The 19,520-nt window shown below is 45.8% G+C and overlaps 1 long non-coding RNA gene across 1 annotated transcript; it reads right to left on the reverse strand.

The window, feature by feature from the left end:
• Nucleotides 1-2,397: 2,397 nt before the first annotated feature.
• Nucleotides 2,398-4,824, reverse strand: LOC139008052 (uncharacterized). The gene is made up of 3 exons (XR_011471088.1): nt 4,758-4,824; nt 4,384-4,493; nt 2,398-2,768 (listed from the first exon to the last, which is right to left on the reverse strand). It is a non-coding gene; the product is annotated as an uncharacterized lncRNA (long non-coding RNA).
• Nucleotides 4,825-19,520: the final 14,696 nt, after the last annotated feature.

The raw sequence follows: 19,520 nt of genomic DNA on the forward strand, positions 1-19,520 counted from the left end.
TGTGTGTATTTAGCAGTGGTGAGATTATGCTGAGCATTCTCATAGATGCTTTTTTTTTTTTTTGCTTTTTATAAACAGTTACTAAATATTCTTCAGCATCACTTATTGAACATCATTTTTAATGGTCACATTAGATCATGAACTAAACCCAGATTTATTTAACCTGTTTCCACTTTTTTTTTATGGTGACAAATCTAGTCGGGTGTTGTTTAGAAGTTCCTCTTGAGAAGCTCTGAGCGAGCCGGGGGTGTAAAATGGGGCGGTTTCCCACCTTCCCCGAGACTCAGGAGCTTATGCCAGGTCTTCAGAGCCAGAGCGGCTGAGGGGAACCTATGTGCTCCTGAAATGTGTGTGAGCTGCTATGAGTTGTCATCTCTGCATGGTGACAAAAGCCAGCACTATTTCACCAACAAGGAAACTGGCCAACTGGGCTCAATTTGACTGAAAATCAATATCATATAGGAGCTCCCGTGAGCCTGAAGATGAACCCACACACCCACATCTCCCGTGTCCACTGCCAGCTCACACACATGCATATTCCTGCACTCACTAACACCACTACACACTCTCAGGCAGGTTCTCAGCCAGATACCCAAATGCATACTTGCACACAGACCTCCAGAGCCAGCACACAGCCAGGGCTCCAACTCTGCGGATCTTTACCAGCCAGATGGTGGGAACTGCCCTTGGTCACCCGTGAGGCACTGTTGAGCCGGATTGCTCTGTTGGCTCGCCCCGACCCTGGACGAAGTGGATACTGAGCAGATGCACCTAAAAGATTCCTGACTGATGTGCCTGTGGACCGTGCTGCTTCCAAGTCTCTAGTCTCTAAGGCCCAGGAAGCAGGCCCTTCCCCCCGTCCCGTTCCCCCATCAAAGCTTTTTCATGGGAAGCATATGATCAAGGACAGCTTTGCAGTGGTATACTTCCCCTTGTTCTCATTCATTCATAAGTGTTGAACAAAAGAGCCCTTTCCCTCACTACATTTCTAACAGTAAAAAATCAACATCAATATTTATGAATAGTCAATGTGCGTTTTGCCAAATAACTTCTCTCTGAAGTGTGAATGAGCTGGGGTGCCAGGCCCTTTCTGTGCCGCTTTAAGGTAAAGACTCTCAAGAATGGACTGGGAGCATGACAACATCTTGACCCACAACTAGTAATTGTAACACAGAGCTTGAGTCCTGCTTCCTCTGCCTTGTCTAGAACAGCAAGGCATCGCGTGAGCTCCGTCAGCTCATGGGACAGGCTGTGGGGGTGCCGCTGTGGCCTGAGGGAGTCCAAGGCTGTGTCTTTGCTTTACATTGAAGCTCTCATTGGAGGCGTGTCCCAGGACACCGGGCAGCAGGACTGACAGTGGGATGGGCCGCAGGTGCCCTAAGAGAAGAGCCTCATCTGCATGGCTGAGCAGCAGGCCCCGCCAGGAGCAGATTCAGCCTTGCTGAGCCATGGCAGGTATTGTCACAAGGATGGCATTCTCTCATGTCCATTTTACAGGGGAGTGATCTGGGCTGAAGGAGCCACGAAACAACATGAGCCACACCCAGTTCTGCTATCAAACATCAGCTCTTTACTAATGGAGACCACCTTCCATAAGACGCAAACCTGCAGGGTACGGAGGGACTCCTGGGACCCCTGAGACGGGGGGGTGGGGTGTCACCTTGCCACCAGCCTGCAGCAGTCTGGCCCTCCAGGTGCACTTTCTTGCAGTGTATGCTCCGCTGGCATGGTATTGCTCCGAGGGGGTCCACTTTCCTCAGTTCCCCACGGAAAAGACTGAGTTGCCTCCTGTGGGTTATATGTCATTTTCTGTACTTATTTAACCTCCAGCCACCATTTTCAGAACTCTATCCCTGTAAATATTTTTTTCAAAGGCCCCTTTTCAGTCTTAAGGAGCAGGAAGCAATATTCTTTTAAAAACCAATTAGCCACACATTTTTTCTCATTAAATAAATATTTTTACTTTGGACCCAATTGATTTTTCAGATACGAGGAACAATGGACTGAGTCACCTGTTTGCAGGTCTGCAGCCTCTTTCCTCCCCGGCCTTTGAAGTCCATGGGAGGCGGCCACACCTGGCGCACGGTGGGACCCGGTCCTACCCACAGACACATGCCTGGATTCTCATCAACTTCACGGGTGTTTAGATATTGGCATTTCACCTGCTAACATATCCTTCTTCTTGGAACCCCATGACATGCCCTGCAGGGGAAAATGCCCAAGGGATAAAGGGATGGAAACATCTGGGAAAGAGTGCCAGGAGGTCTGCCCCCGGGAGCTCCTCACACAACCGCGCTCTTGCCAGCTCCTCCCAGCAATGCCAGCCCAGGGTCTTCACCCGCCTTGTTTATGAAGCCCCAACTTGCCTTGTTTCCTGACATCTCTTTCCCTATTTCATGGCTGCTAGTACCAATGGAAGGCAGGTGAGAGAGGCCAAGACTTGTTCAGTTCTGTAAAAGAAGCCTTCAGCACAGGTTTATTCATCCAGCACGTGTGGATTGAGGGCTTACCTATCCCAGGTCCTGCTGTAGGTGCTGGGTGTAGAGCGGATCTTCATTCATGGTGAGGGAGGCAGGAGTGTGGGCATCGGTAACTGCTGCAGCACGCCCGAAGGTGAGATGAGCCGTGGAAACAGTGAAGAGGGGAGCAAGGCTAGGGGACAGCACTGGGCAGGTTCCGAGTTCCCCAGGCAGGAGAGGCCTGATCAGGGAGATGCTGTTTGAGTGGAGACCTCATGGAACTGAGACATTGCTGTCCACACCAGGGATCTGGGGGAAGAGCAGGAGAGGTCCTGACACAGTTGCTCAGAGTCAGGGTAGGTGAATGGGACACGCAGTCCTGTCCGCACTAGTGCTGGCCTGCACTGACTGGCGTCAGCACCTCTTGAAGCCAAAATGCCAAAGAAGTGTTTGTTTCTATACCTTCCAGCATTTTCTTCTTGCCTGCGATTATGTTTCTGCTGACCGCCACTGAACCCATGTCCCACTAATCTTATAGTGCTTTGGTTCTTTCTCTAGTTTGTACAGATCGACAGGATACCAAACCAAATGACAGGTCTTACAGGAAATGTATTTAATTTAGTTTAAATAAATGTCATATCAGTTACTTAGATAGTCAAATAGTTCATGTAATACTCTTGAACCGAAATAGCCATAGGAATAAACAAATAAAGATTTAAAGTAGAAAGCCAAAGAAGCAGAATCAACAAATAATTGATACATGTAAACGGGTATCTTTCAATTTCTAGTAGTCCTCAGTTTCGGTGTTTGCACATTCATAAGTTGATTATTTTGGTGATGTTAATAGAATTCATTTAAGTGGTTTATTTTCTAATTCTTGAAGTGAGCTTAGAACTGGCTAATTTCTAACCTGCACTAAGGGCTATGTGTCATTAAATTCATGTAGCACATCAGAAAGATACACTAGAAAACATATGAAAACCATAACTTAATATTTCAAAAGAGGCTAAAAAGAAACAAAATGATTGAAGCTATGAAAGAACAACATAGTGATTTAGAATTAGAACCACTTACCTCAAAAAAGTGATTTAAAAGTGACACAAATGATCTGGGGGAAAATAGGATTAGAACAACTTAAAAGTGAAGTGGTTGGAGAAAGTAAATATTTGAAAAGGCAAATGACTTAACTCAGGAAAGAATTTAAAATACTTTTATAACTTAGAGAAGACTAAACTAGAAGGAACACACCAATGAAACAGCACAATGAATATTGCCTTAATAGAAATAAGAGAAATGAAGGCTATGTTTCAAACTAAACAATGCAGGACGAGGAAAGGACTCAAGAGGTAGTGGTCCAGAGATGGGCAAAGAAGCCCATGGATACATGAGACCCTGAGGAAGAGAGCAAAGCACAGACCAATAGTATAAATGTAATTCAAGAAAGCTTCCTGGAAGAAGAACAACCTCTTGAAAATATATATGAAAGCAAGCGCATCGCCCAGCCAGCATGGCTCAGTAGTTGAGCGTCAACCTATGAACCAGGAGGTCACAGTTCGATTCCCGGTAAGGGCACATTCCTGGGTTGCCAGCTCCATCCCCAATGTGGGGCATGCAGGAGGCAGCCAATCAACGATTCTCTCTCATCATTGATGTTTCTCTCTCTCTCTCCTTTTCCGTTCCTCTGTGAAATAAAAAAATATATATATTAGAAAAAAAGCGAGTGCATCAAGTCTTGGAAAACCAACGCAACGCAACACGACTGGCACCAGGCATTTATTAACAAAGTAAGTGGGCTTTACAGAAAAAGAGAGCTTATTTGGTCAGGAGAAAAGACCAGCTCACACATAAAGGAAAGAAAATCAGGGTCATCTTTTTGGCAGGAGTGACATGTTCCAGATGAAGAGAATGTAGGCCAGGGACTTACATTCAGCCAAACTGACCCCAGAGTGTTGACAGAATTGCTGCAGACGCACACGGTGAATGTTCTTGAGAGCCTGGCTGAGGATCCACCTCACAGTGGTCAGCAGTGATTCCCTAAGGGCGAGATGGGAAAGAATTTAGGCTTTGTGGGCCAAGAGGCAAACTAAAGGGACTATGCAGGGCCTTCCAGAACCATTTAAAATGTAACCACTTAGAATGTAAAGACCATTCTTCCTTGGGCAGGGCTTGACTTTGCCATGAGTCAGGCTGTGCTGACTCTGCATATGAGAACTAGGCTGAGACAGCTAGAGTGATAGGGGAGCTGGGAATTAGGATCTAGAATTTGGTATCTGGTTTTGGATTCAATATTCTACATACAGAACTTGGAATCCAGAATCTGAACACTGAGTAGTTCATAATGTTCCCTTAGGATTCTCTTAGTGTCTGTGGGGACATGATGATATCTCCTCTTTCATTACAGATATTGGTAATTTATATCTTCTATCTCTCTTTCTTTGATAAGTCTGGTTAAAGGTTTATCAACTTTATTGATCTTTTCAAAGACCCAGCTTTTAGTTTCATTGATTTTTTTCTTTATTGTCTTTCTGTTTTTAATTTCATTGATTTCTCTTATCTTTGTTATATCTTTCCTTCTGCTTACCTTCAGTTTAATTTGCTCTCCCTTTTCCAATTTCTTAAGGTGAATGTTTTGATTGTTGATTTTTTTTGTTTTAAATACAAGCATTTCTTTATTCTTTCTAATTAGTTTATACTATAAATGATCAATTAAAAAAATAATAAATGGTCAATTCTATAAATGTCCCTCTAAACATTGTTTAGTTTTGATATAGTATATTTTTATTTTCATTCAGTTCAAATAATTTCCAATTTTCTGAGACACCCTCCTAAATACCTGGGTTACCTGGAATGTACTGTTTAATTTCCACATATTCCCACATATTGGGAATGGAAAAAGGTATACCAGACTGTGGACCAAAAAGGGGTCACATACTAAACCTGACAAGCTCTGGGCCGGGGAGAGGGAGTCACAGAGCAGGGCTTTCAAACTCAGAGACTGAAAGTAACCACATAGGATGGTCTGAACATAAACATTCATTTACCTTAAGTAAGTCTATCTATTGCCTTTTTAAAAATATATATTTTATTGATTTTTTTTACAGAGAGGGGGGGGAGAGGGACAGAGAGCTAGAAACATCGATAAGAGAGAAACATTGATCAGCTGCCTCCTGCACACTCCCCACTGGGGATGTGCCCACAACCAAGGCACATGCCCTTGACCAGAATCGAACCCGGGACCCTTCAGTCCGCAGGCTGACGCTCTTATCCACTAAGCCAAATCGGCCAGGGCTCATCATTATTTTTAAATCTAATGTCCATAAAGGTTTCAGAGCATTTTTTAAGTTAATAGGTAACAGGGCAGTGGTATTGTTTTCCACTCTTTGTACACAAAATTGATAGAATGACAATGGGATCCTCCAAACAAAATAGACAAGGCGGGAGGGTTCTGTAGTCACAGTACTTAGGAAACACTGAGCACTAGGGCTCCTTCTGGAAAGACATGCAACACACATGACAAGAAGCCCTGCAGCCAAGAAACATAGCTTTGTTCAGCCCACACCAAGCTGATGTGGAACTTCTCACCCAAGATGTCATGACCATAATTCCAGAAGGAAAAACTTGACTCGTTGCTAGAGAAACAGCTGCTATGGAAATGATTCTGTCTTTCCAGACTGGAATTCACCAGGTTAAAAGAAGAAGTATGAATAATTTCCCTCTGTTGGAAGAATAAAGAAAGAGATGAATGGAAAAACTCGGTTGGGAAGAAGAGCTTCTGGGTTTGGGGCAGCTGATGAGCGGATGTTTTAACTTTGTTTTTTTCTTTCAACTTTTACTCTTGGAGATCAGAGGGCATCGGGGCCCACTGGGACCCCGGAATGCTTTCAACTTCCAGGACCATCCAGGGCCAGTTGCAAGGTCCAACCAAGCCTTTGGGGTCAGGTGTGGACCCGGTTGGTCAGATCCACTGGGAGGATGGCATCCAGTCATAGTCCAGTGTGGCCCTCGGCCTTGTGTTGCATACCCAGTTGTCTGCCTCTCCGTGGCTTGTCTCGTGTGGCCCCTGTACTTAACCAAGCTCTGTGGGGAGCGAGGGAGTGAACGTGTCCAGCACTTGAAACATTGCCTGGCACAGAGCAAGCAATGTGTTACCTACTGTGTGAGTTTCTTTAAATTTTCTTCAGCTTATATCTTCTTTTCAAGGACAATGATTAGGCACACGTACTAAACTTGGGGTCACATGGAGATTAACACAGCACCTTCGTGAGGGCCTCTTCAGCCACTTCTGGTTCCCACCTGTAGGACAGTGTCCACTTCACGGGGAAAACTGGGGCAGGGCATGCCCTTGGTCCCCTTGGAAGTTACACCTTCCCTTTCCTACCTGTTCACTGTGCGATCGACTGATAGTCTCAGAGGCAGCTGATGGTCACCAAACCCACAGCACCAACAAACCTGAGGGTGATCTCCAACAGGCAAGTTAAGAAATGAAAAATACAAAATGTCAGAGCAGGTCAGTCCCAGGTGGGAACAGACTTGCAAGCAGAATAAGAGTGTCTGTACACAGATGTGCATGTCCGTGCACATGTGTGTGCAAGAGGGTGTGCAATTCTGCTTTGAAAATATGAAATATCCAATATCCAGTATAAAACGCCCTCATGCCATGTGTTGCATCTGAATACTATTACTGCATGAAAAGCCTGCCGTGAAGCAGGTGGCTCTCTTGACAGTGTAACTATTTCCTGGAGCAAACAGGTCCCCTGTGGCATATGTAGTCTCTCCTTTTGTTATGGCCAGAAGCCCCCAGCAGCTGTATTGAGGATGCCCTGCACCTGGGCACCCAGGTTGGGTTTAAATGTGTTCGACACCTCAGTGATTTAGCAGGTGAAGGAAAGAATCTCTATTTGGACATCTTGCAAACACACAAGTAAAATGTAAATGTTAAAAATTACAACTAGAAATTGTGTGCATGTTTGATTTTCTTTAAATCCCATCCATTTACCCATCCACCCAGCTCCTTCACACGGTTTCAAAACGCCTGGAGGTGGTACACCTTCCACACCTGCTCCGGCGGCCCGGGCACAAGGCAGCGTCCCTGGCTGCAGCACCGCGGCGAGGGCCACGGAAGCCTACTCTGCGAGAGGCACTGCTTTGTTTATTCTCTTCCTGCTTTTAATTCTGTAGCAAACAAGAGCAGAATACCCGTGTGAAGGTTCAGGAATTGAAAATATCAAATATCTGCAGAAATTGAAGAATTAGGAGCAAAGAAGGGAACACCTTGTGCTTGGTGTCACGTGAATGCCCTAGTAGGGCAGAACAAATGTAAAGGAATCTTTAAAACACACATAATGAAACTGGATGAAATTCAAAACAAGGCAGAGCTTATCAGAGGAGGAAGCTCTGCCCACCAATTTAAGGATTACAACAAAAGGATGCGATGTTTGCGCACATACTCAATTAACTCTGTGCTCACTCTCATGCTTGCCAGTGGAATCCTTGGCTGCCTGCTTAGTGGGTCAAGGCTTGGTCAAAAATCCTCATCCTGCAAAGGGAAGCAAGGGTGGCTGCTTCATGCAACCACTAGCTGCCATCTGTTGCACACCTACTATGTGCCAGGCACCGTGCCAAACATGACAACATCTCTAGGTGGGGAGGCGGGTCCGCCTGTAGACAGGCACTTTCCAGTCAGCAGGGAGTGACAGGCGGTGCAGGGTTCCTTCAAACACAGTGAAGAATCTGGGGTCATCAGGACAAATGTCCTCATTGCAGCCCAGGTACCGTGATGTCCTCAAGACGATGGGTCTTGTCAGAGCTCACAGGAGGCTGGGACCCAACCCATGTAGTTAGGAAGAGGACTCGAGTGTCCAGGATCTCATCCCAGCCCTGAGCCGAGCCCTGGGCAGTTACCCTTAGGTACCCCACTTCGGGGGCTCGACACTCTCTGACACTACTACAGACAACACCTCCCAGATCCCATTTCCTTACACCAATGGCACAGGCCACAAACAACCAGCATCTCAGCCAACAGTGGACAACACTTGAGCATATGAGGAAAGAGCTCAAGGGTCAGTCAGATCGAGTCCCAGCCCAGTCTCCATTCAGCTGTGTGTCTCTGGCCGGGTCAAGCAACCTCTCTGTGCTTCTGCTTCCTTATGTAAGGGTGACCACAGTAGCAGCTCCTGCATCCCAGGCTGACCATAAGGAGGTAAACAAATGAAGACTAATTTTTTAAATACAGGTATCCCCCACTCCCCACCTGCACTCAGCACTCTGGGCCTCACCTTCAGATTAGTCCCAGACATGCTGGGATTATAGCTGGGGATGCATTTATAGTTGGACGTGGATAGACTTGACATTTTAGCAATAATGCGTGTTGCAATCCATGAAGGGTATTCTCTGTTTGTTCAGGTTTTCTTTATTTCTCTTCAGCCATGTTCTGCATGTCTTGTTTATCTTTTGTTAAATTTAGACCTTAGGATTTTATAGTTTTGATGCTATTACAAACTGAATAAGTTAAAAGTTTTATTTACAAATTATTTGCTGCTACTATATAGACATATAAGTAATGGTGGTGTCTGATCTTATATCCAGACAAAGATAAACTCCTATTAATTCTAGTAAGTGTCTTGAAGATGCATTGTCAGTGAATAGAGATATGGTTTTACTTCTTCCAGACTAATCCTTCCGTCTTCTATTTCATTCTTGCTTTGTTTCACTAAGACTGCCACTAAATGTGAAATAGAAATGGTTAGAGAGCTACCTTCCTTCCCTTCTTCCTGGTCTTAAAGAAGCATTAAGTATTTTCCATAAGGACGATGTTAGCTGAGGTTTTATATCAATGCCTTTGATTGCTTTGCGTTTTATCTTGTATGAATTTCGAATATTGGTAAAGGCTCTTTCTGCTCCATTGTGATGTTCATATGGTTTTCTCCTTTATTTTTGTCATTGTGAATTCCATTGATTTCTAGCCTAATCTTGCATTCCTGGGAAAAAAACATTCTTTTTATACATCTATGGGTTCAATTTAATAGTATTTAGTTTACATTTTTTGCATCTTTTTATGAAAATGTTTGTCTATAATTTTCATATCTTAGAACATCTTTGCCAAGTTTTGAAGTAAAAGTTAAGCTGGCCTCATACAACAAGTCAGGAAGGTTGTGACCCTAGCCGGTTGGGCTCAGTGGACAGAGAGCATCAGTCTGTGGACCGAAGGATCCTGGGTTCAATTCTGATCAAAGGCACATACGTCATTACAGGCTCCTCCCCGGCCTGGGCCCTGGTCAGGCCTCCTGCAGGAGGCAACCAATCATGTGTTTATCTAGCATTGATATTTCTCTCTGTCTTTCCCTCTCTCTTCCACTCTCTAAAAATCAATGAAAAAATATCCTCAGGTGAGGAATAATAATAATAATAATAATAAGTCAAATCTGGGTAGCAATCCCCTCCAAATTTTTGGCTGACTCCTGACTGCATGCATGGGGGAAGGTGCCAAGGATCCCAGGGAAGAAAAGCAGCAGCTCGAGGCAGGAGGAGCTGAGCAGAGGTGGCAGAGGTTCTGTTCTCCTTAGTTTTGGGAATAATTTATGAAATTTTGGCTTTATATCTTCACTAACTATTTCATAGAATTTATTTTTGAAGCTGTCTAGCTCAGGAGTTTTCTTTGTGCAAAAGTTTTTTTGTTTTATTTTTTATATCAAATTCAATTTCTTTAAAAAATATAGTTATGTCAAAAGTGTTCAGTTCATTAAAGTTCTCACCTAGGGGAGAAATATAGGCCTCTTCAAATTTTCTGTTTCACCTTGTGTCAGTTTTGGTAACTTGAGTTCCCAAATAAGTTGTTTATTACATAAGTTGTAAAATTTATTAGTATAAAATTTTTCATAATGTTCCAATATTATACTATGAAAATGTACATAATTTATATTGATATCCTCTCTTGTATTCCTGATAGTGGTAATTCATGATTATTTTTCCTTTGATCAGTCTTGCTAAGGTTTTGTCAATTTTATTAATCTTTTCTAAAAATACCTTGTCTTTTCTGACTTCTTTGTTTTATTATTTTTTTCTCATCTTTGTCATTTTCTCCCTCCTACTTATTTTGGATTTAATTTGCTCATCTTTTTTAAACTTCTTAAGGTAAAATCTTTGACATTTCTTGGAAAAATTTATTTTTTTCTAAAGTGAACATTTATAGTTGCAAGTTTCCCTTTAAGCTCATCTTATAGATTTGATATGTTATATATTACTCAGTTTGAAATATTTTCTAATTTCCCTTGTGATTTTTTTGAACTCATGGATTATTTAAAAGTGTGTTACTTCATTTGCAACTATTTGTGTATAATTAGTTTGAGTTCTAATTTAAGTCCACTGTGATCAGAAAATAAATATACTCCCTAAGATTTCACTTATTGGAAATAGTTAAGACTTATTTTATGATCCAGCATGGGAGCCATAGTGCTTTGACATTCTAGAATTTCCATTTGGTTCTTTTTTTTTTTTTAATATATTTTTATTGATTTTTCACAGAGAGGAAGGGAGAGAGACAGAGAGTCAGAAACATCGATGAGAGAGAAACATCGATCAGCCGCCTCCTGCACATCCCCCACCGGGGATGTGCCCGCAACTCAGGTACATGCCCTTGACCGGAATCGAACCCGGGACCCTTCAGTCCGCAGGCCGACGATCTATCCACTGAGCCAAACCGGTTTCGGCCCATTTGGTTCTTTAAAACGTAATTTTTGTTTCTCTGCTGCGATTCCCTGTTTATGCCTTGTGACTATATTTTTCTTGAATTCCCGGAACATATTAAAGTCATTGTCTTCTAGTTTCACCCTCTTTCATTATCTGAGGTTGGTTTCTGACTGCTTTTTTTATACCCGAGTCACATTTTCTTGTTTCTTTGCATGGCTAGTGTTAACGTAAAAAAACATTGAAACCTGTAAAGAATTTTTGTGAGTTTATTTGAGCCAAACTGTCGACATATGCCGGGAAGCAGAACCTCAACGAATTGAGATAATGCTCCTGAGAATGGTGAGGTTACATTTGTATTTATACATTTGCAATCAAGGGAGGGACATAGGTGGGTTACATGAAATTCATTGGTGATAGATTAAGGAGGAGGGATAAAGCAAAGCAGGGAAACCCCTGGGATTGGATAAAAAGTAAAATGATGGACACATACTTAGGTGGGTGCAGGATCAATTAACATGATAAGGAAGGAATTTGTGACATCTGTCCTGGCGCCCAGCACATTTGGTTGTGCCCCAGGGGCTCCAGAAAAAGGGAAGTTACAAGTTACCCAGACATTTCAAGGGTATGTTATCATAGATGCAAAAAGACAGGTAGGCTCAGTTAAGGAAAAGGTTGACCTTGTCAGTGAAGATACTGGCCTAGGACGTAACTGCCCACCATAACTGCTTTAGTTAAAGTTTAATCTCAGACCATCCTTTGTGGTTACTTTAGGTCTCTGAGTTTGCAAGACTGCCATGCAGGCCTCCCCTGAGCCTGTCAGGTCAGCATGTGGCCCCTTTCGTCCACACTAGTAACTTTTCATTGTAAGCTATTGTATAACGGTCACTGTTGTCAGTACGTTGTAGAGACTCTGGATTATGTTGTCTTCCTCTGAAGAGTGCTCAATCTTGTTCTAGCCGGTTGTTTACCTGGATGAACCCAAGCACACGCTCTTTTCTGCAGTGGACAGGAGCTGCCACCTCTGCTCAGCTCCTCCTGCCTCGAGCTGCTGCTTTTCTTCCCTGGGATCCTTGGCACCTTCCCCCATGCATGCAGTCAGGAGTCAGCCAAAGATTTGGAGGGGATTGCTACCCAGATTTGATAGCTTTGTTGTCTGCGGCTTTCCCCTTTTTGGGATTTTATCCTTCATTTTCGGCATCTGACTTTCAAGCCAGAGCTGCAGCTTCCTGCCTGGGTTGTAGCAGCCCCAGGCCATCCTGACCAGGGGTGCCATCCGGCAAAAAGCTGTACACGTGAATCTTTCCTGTTGCAATTCTATTCTTTCAGGGGTTGCCTGTATTTATGTTTCTGCCTTTTAGTTGCTCTCTAATATCTTCAACTAGTGTTTTATATTTTTTTCCAAAATGTATACTTATCATCTATGGGAGAATTACTCTGATATAAGCTACTCTGCCATTTACAATGCACAATTTTTGTGCAATTTTTATATGCCCCCAATTTTAATTTTAAAATCATTGACATTTATTTACATTTATGAATGGGATTTACCAGTTTCTTTTCTTTTGCTTCTTTCATTTCACTCCTTCCTTCTGAATGAAGTATATACTCAGTGGTTATTTCAGGGAGAGTGTGTGAGTCCACCCTCTCTTTGTAGTGTTGATATGTCGAAGAGTGCCTTTATTTTACCCTCATTCTGAGTGATAGTTTAACTGATGGATTAATGTGACTGTTACTTGCCTTTCACACAATGAAACCATGCCCCATTGTTTCCCGGTATGTATTGCTATGGATGAGAAGTCTGCTGTAGTCTCTGGTTGCCATACCTTGTTGGGTGTGAGGGACCATCTTACACGCATCCACACAACCTCTCAGACTCACTTGCCTTCTGGATCCTAAGTATTTGTTTCACCTAGTCTTTGCTCTTCATAGATACCTAAGTATCTAAGATGCATCCATATCACACTTCCTGGAAAGAGTTACTCACCTATATATACTCATCAATCAAGAAAGTTATGCCTTCTAAGTCACTAGTAGGAAAAAAAGTCAAAGAAAACATTGCATTGTTTTAGGACATGACACAATTAGGAATGACATTTCAACTTACATTAGATCTATTTGGGAATGAGACAGAAGTATCAGGACACCACAAGAAGGAACAACAGAGGCTCATTGTCCCTTTATTCCCTAAGGCAATGCTGAGCAATTTATGAGTTCCCACCCACCCTCTTGCCTTCTGCCAAAGGTAAGATTTTTAATGGACTGAACAGTTTGGGTCCTGATTGTGTTTGCCTTCCTGGTGAGAAGGCACAGAGGAGTGTTCCTACAGCCTAGAGCCAAGCTTTGGGGGAACAACTAGACGTAGGTCCCAGAAGGAGGAGGTGTTCTTGCTACTCTCAGAATCTCCCTTTAGGAATCTGTGATAGCCAGTCATAGCTATCTTTCTTCGTCTGGGACACTTGAGAGCTGGTTTCTTTTTGTTTCCCTTAAAATACAAGTGGCGAAGGGTGCTACTGGAGTAATCTTAGGGCCAAGATCCATGAGGTGCCTCTCTGGACCCCTGAGGCTGAGGCAGGCAGATTTCCCCAACTCCGTGCCATGCAAACCCAGCAGACCCCAGGATTTGGTCTTTCTTTTCCAATGCCATATGCAAAGGAATCAGATCACTTAGACATGCCCTGCCTGTTCACAAGACCTAAAACACAGCTGACCTAATATTTCTGGAGGCCATTTTCCAACTGAATTGGAACGTCTTGAAGGAGGGAATAAAGTCAATTTAAGGCTGGGTAGAATGAAGCACCTGTTACGGAAAGAGAAAATGCTTCTTTTAGAAGTGGGTAAGAGAGGATTCTGGGAAGATAACAGAGAAGTAAACAACAGAAATGGCCCTGGCTGGTGCGGCTCAGTTGGTTGAGCATCATCCCATGCACTGAGAGGTTGATTCCTGGTCCGGGCACATGCCCGGGTTGTGGGCTCCATCCTTGGTGGGGGGCATACAAGAGGCAGCAGATTGATGTTTTTATTCCTCTCTCTAAAATCAATAAAATTATATTTAGAGATTTTTTAAAATAAAATATAAACTCGAGAACATGGTAGAGCCAGTCCCACCTCATGACTCATTCCAGAATTTTCCTGGCTATTATTTATTTAGTCACAAAATTTTTTATTTCATTTATTTAAACTTAAAAAAAGATCCAGTATACTTAAAAGTATTCTTTTGGCATTTTTATTGGGATCACCTTAAATCAATAGACTTACTCAGCTACATTTTTATCTTCATGATACAAAACCTTTGTGTTCAAGAATTATATACTTGGGTTTCAACACCACATGCCGGCCCAGGGCATTGTCCCCAGCCCCATCTGCCCCGTGTGCTCAGGCTTGACCAGGCAGGATGCCCCACCCTACCTTCAGACCTCTGGTCAGGGCTCTTCACCTGGGCGCAGGTAAATAGGAGCCAGCTGGGATGAGGGCCCAACAAGCCTGAGCCTGCCTTGGAGGGGGAGGGCCTGCCAAAAGCAAAGGCCTGGGTTTGCTCTGAAGCCGAGGAGCTCCAGAGAAGGCTGGAGGGGGCTTTGTGAGGCGCACAGCTTGCTGCAGACCCCACATGGGAACGACACCGCTGCTGTTGCATTTGCAGGTAATGTTATCAGGTATGATCCCTTCCGGGGGTTTCCCCATCCCACAGCAATACTCCAAACAAAGGCTGAAATACCTGATAAAGAACCCATTAAACCCCATTTCTTCATCTGCTTTTATTTTATGTGTCAGGCAGAACTTAATCTTGTGGGGACGGGCAGCCCCTTATCTTCCCAGCACAGGGAAATGGGCACCCCATCCCGGCAAAGGCTTTGAACTCCTGTAGGGAGAGAGCCAGTCCTAAGGAAGGCCGGCTGGCCAGAATGAATGAGCAAGGAAGGAACCAGGAGCTTATCTGGAGATGACCTGGGGGTCAGGGAGCTGCCTACCACATGGCTGGTCAGTGGAGAGAAGGTAGTAGGGAGGTAAAGGGTGGAGCAGACTCAGTTCTAGGACGAGGTGGCAGGAAGGAATTGGGGGCGGGGGCAGGGTGCTGCATTGACCAGGTCGCCACCAACTGTGAAAACCCACGGTGGGTATTCAGAGACTGGTTGGGAGCTCGGCACCTCATGCCCAGCATGTGGGCTGGGGGTCTTGTCTATGCGCCTTCGCATTGCTGGCCTGGCTGATGGGCACTGGCCATCCATGGGCACTCGTTAGCTGGGGCCCAGGGCCAGCACTGACAGCTGCGGGTCCCGGTGGCCAGCCCGCAGTGGCTCTCCGTGCAGGCCCCTTCCTCATCGCCCTGTGGACCCTTGTGGCCCTTTTGTCCCTTGTGGGTAAGCTCACCGTGTAGTTTGAGTGTTTCCACTCTTTTTGCAGAACAAGCCTCTAAAAGCATCTGCGTGCTGTTCGGCCTCCAGGGCCTTTCTGGTTTTGGTTCATGATTCCTGTGCCTTGTGAATATTCTGCAAGTAAACACTGTTCTTCTGGAGCAGCAAATGGGCCTTCCAGGCCCAAGTGAGTGCTGATCAGCACTGGTCACTCACTGCCCCCCCCACACACTCTGAGACCCGACACCCTCTCTGGCCAGCTCAGTCCCACACCTACCCAGCAGGGTGAGGAGAAGGCTAAGTAAGTCATGGAGCCTGCTGAGGTTCCAAGAGCCTCTTGGAAGTGGAATGGCTTAGTTGAGTGCACACAGGCACTGTCCTGGCCTATGCCGCGGTCCAAGGAACCCTCGGCGGCAGTGGGTGGAGGGCCTGGCTGCTTGGCTGCCATGTATCTCTGCACAAATGTGAGCAGAGAAGGCCCTGCTCCCTTGCACAGGAGTCAACTGACCCCTTGCAACTCTTGGTACCTTTGTTTAGCATTTTTTTTTATATTGAATATGAAAAGATTCATGCCAACCACCATTTTCATAAGTTTCGGAGTCCGGATTCATGAGTGTTAACTCCTTATGAAGCATGCAGCCTCTTGGTAAGATTGCACAGGACAAATAACTCAGCTGAAAGGGTAAATTGAAGTTTGGGGCTTTATATGAAATCAAATGTGACCAGATTAAGAAGAAAAACAAAGTATATGCAATTATGTCTGATTCCAATGACCCCCTCTTCACAAAGTGAATTGATTTGTCTCTAACGTTTCCTGGTCTGTGCACCAGACTGGTGGACCATGAGTGTGTGCGCCGTGGCTGGCCAGGAGCCGGCAGGGCGAGGGATCTGGAGGCTGAGGGTCTGGTCCCAGCCCTGCCTGCTGCCGATGGCCATGTGTCCTTCCAGAATGGCAACACTGGCTGACCCTCTGGTAGCAGTGTCCTACCCAGGGCACAGGTCAATGAGGAAATGAAGGGGAGGTGCTTTGCTAATTGCAGAGATGCCTACAAAGAAGGCTGTGCCAAGCATGCAGGGCCATCAGCAGAGAGAAGTTTACCCCAGCAACCACACACACACACACACACACACACACACACACGTGCAGCAACATCCCTCTGCTCCCAGTCAGCAAGAGCCTGCCTGGCCTAGGTGGAGCCCCACATTTGTCTGCCTAAAGCAGGCTTGTGGCATAAGGGAACGCTCCATAGGTACCCAGCTCCGAGGAGTGGGAGCAGTTTATCCACTGTTCAGGGAACTTCCAATTCCAGACCCCCATCCCTTGCCCACCATTCTGAAACCCAGATAGACAGCACTGGATACTAGGAGTTTCCTGAGTTTGGTGCAAAATCTGGCATGAACTGTATGTATACTAGTATGTTCCTTATTTCTCCCTGAGAACATTCACAAACGTGTTTGATTTGCGTGCTGTCTGGGGCATCATCTCACATATGTACAGTGATGCACAACATTCACTCCTAAATCCTAAAAAGGCCTGCATCCCAAAGCCCTTTTTCCCAAGGGTACATAAAGGGAGCATGGACGTGGTTTTATGTTCCTAAGTAGTGGAATCTGAGTTGGGGGATTTCTCATCATCCTTCGGGAAAATTCATCCATTGAGCAGCAAAGGCATACCCCCTGGCTGCAACAGGAGAGGCTCAACCACTTCAGTACCAGTGAACTTCCGGGTAATCGGTGTTACCGGCCGGACAACCAGACCTCGCTTCTTGTCTTCTTGAAGGAAAGATTCCAATTTAGAGACAAAGGACAGCAAAGCAAGCAAGAATGTACTGGCCCCGGCAAAAACACATTTAGGATAGGAAGGCCATAGAAGAAGCAACGGGAGAGCCTAGGCTGGGCTGCTTTGGCTCACTGGGAATCAGAGGAAAGGGGCCTTGGAGACAGGTTCAGGGGGTGAGCCTGGGAGGAACTGGCGCTGCCCATTGTGAGTTTGTGGGGTCCCTGGAGTTTAGGAGAAGCGTGCCTGTGGGGGAAGGAGAAAGAGAAGGGAATTGCATGGACGTGCTCCCTGGAGGGAAAGCGTGCTGGATCCTTCATTCTGAGGGTATTGACCTCTCTCTTGCAGAAGGAAATCTGAGAGGAGGTCTCAGGGGAGGGTCTCAATAGAATATTCATCAGCTTTCCAGGTGTGCTCTTTCAGGGTTATGGTCTCCACTGATTGGTCTGTGCCAGGGCAGGGAGTCATTAGTCCATGCAACTGGTCCTGAGGCAGCTACTGCATCACTTGCCCGGTTTTGCTGCTTTTCTGAGCCTGGAGCTGAAATACAATGGAGGCCCAGATGTTATCCCTAGGGAGGAAAGGTCAGGGGGCTAAGCTTGACCAGTGATATGCTAGGGATAACCTGGGGGCGAGGTCCTTGTTTTCCCTGTTTTGCCCCTTGCTGGGCATCCGGAGCTTTCTGTCCTGGTGACCCTCCGTACCTGGCCCATTGTCCTTGTGCTGCTCATGTCTGTCTAACTGCCTATTACAACTGGGGCTTTTTAGGAAACAAAAGGGTGTCTGTGAACCCTGAGCGGCCAGCTTCCTGAGGCTTCTGTGCAAACTGCATGGTCGCGCCCACAGAATTCCCTCATGAAGCAGATCTAGGGGTTCTGATATTTGAGGATAGATTTGGATTTGGCAGATTTTTCTTCCGTTTGCAATGTGACCAGCAAGCTCCAAGGGGGCCAGAGGAGGCCAGGAAACAGGTTTTAGAGCTGTAAGATATGAAGGGGTGTGGAGACCGCCCAAGGCAGGGAACCCTGAACAACTGTTCCAAGTTCTCGACTGGCCACCTGCACCTCAGGGGGCCATCTGGTACTACCTGAACCTCTGCCTGGAGTGGTGGGTGTGGGTGTGGCCACAGTTATGGATCCAAGAGCTGGAGTGGATGTGAACCAGACAGAGAAGGTGTTCACCACTGACCAGTAGCTCTACAGGGATCTGACCGTAAAGGATGAATGAAAGGGAGTGGCCTGGGAGACCTCCAGGGAGGGCTGAGGGAGAACACAAAACCATCCAGGACACTGACAACCCTTTCCTTAAGGAGGAGAGGCTTGGAAACAGCCGGGCCAAGCCTTGGAGGTGGGATAAGTGAATGGGGACCTAGGGTGGGTTCCTCAGGGTGGGAGGGTCTGGGGGAAGGAAAGTTTGTCTTCTAAAATAGGAGGGAGTCACAGCTTGTCTATAGGCCAGTAGGGATCGTTCAGCAAAGAGAGAAGAGGGTGCTGGCCTGGGGCCTGAGCTGGGCTGCAGCTGTGCGTGCACCTGCAGGAGGTGGTGGGCAGGAGGAAGAAGGAAGCAGGCAGCAGGAGGGCACAGGATTGATTTAAACACAGGAGCCTTTGCCAAGTGGGTACTACGGTGATGAAGTCGAAATGGAAGGAATCCAGGGAAATGTGAGGGTGTGACTGTATTAGGGGGCGGGTCCGTGGGGGCAGGGAAATCTGAGGGTCAGTGGCCTGGAGGTCCCTGCTTTTGGGTGGTCAGGGAGTAGGAGGCTTGTGGTTGGGTTGGAGGGGTGCAGAGATTTGCAGGACAAGGTCTAGGGAGTGACCGTGGGAGTGAGGGGCTCAGGTGGGCAGAAGACAGACCCCTGGAGGGGAAGGGCTCAAGAAGGAGCCTATGTGCATTTCAACAGTGACAAAATTCAGTTAGGGATGAAGTGGAGAGAGTAACATTGAGTCAGAAGCCAAACTCCTGGAGAAATGAGGGGGAAATGACCTGGCAAAGGATGTTATACAATGACCTGGGTGTTTTGGCAAAGAGAAGAAATGGTCTGGAAGCAGTGGAAGGATTTTAGGAATCAGGAGGGGGAGAGAATGGGGTGAGCAGAACCAGGTGGATATGCACTGTATGAAATGAGGGTGGTCCAGGAGTCTGTACCCTTGTAATGGGTGGAGATGGAGATAACAGACATGGAGGGACTCGGTCTGGAGGATTCAGGGCAGAGAGGAGGAGGGGCTCTGAGTGTGGGGGAAGGGAAGG

Source organism: Myotis yumanensis, unplaced genomic scaffold (genome assembly GCF_028538775.1).
Source record: "Myotis yumanensis isolate MYYU_CA2020_CCGP unplaced genomic scaffold, mMyoYum1.0.hap1 SCAF_4, whole genome shotgun sequence".
Classification (NCBI taxonomy): Eukaryota; Metazoa; Chordata; class Mammalia; order Chiroptera; family Vespertilionidae; genus Myotis; species Myotis yumanensis.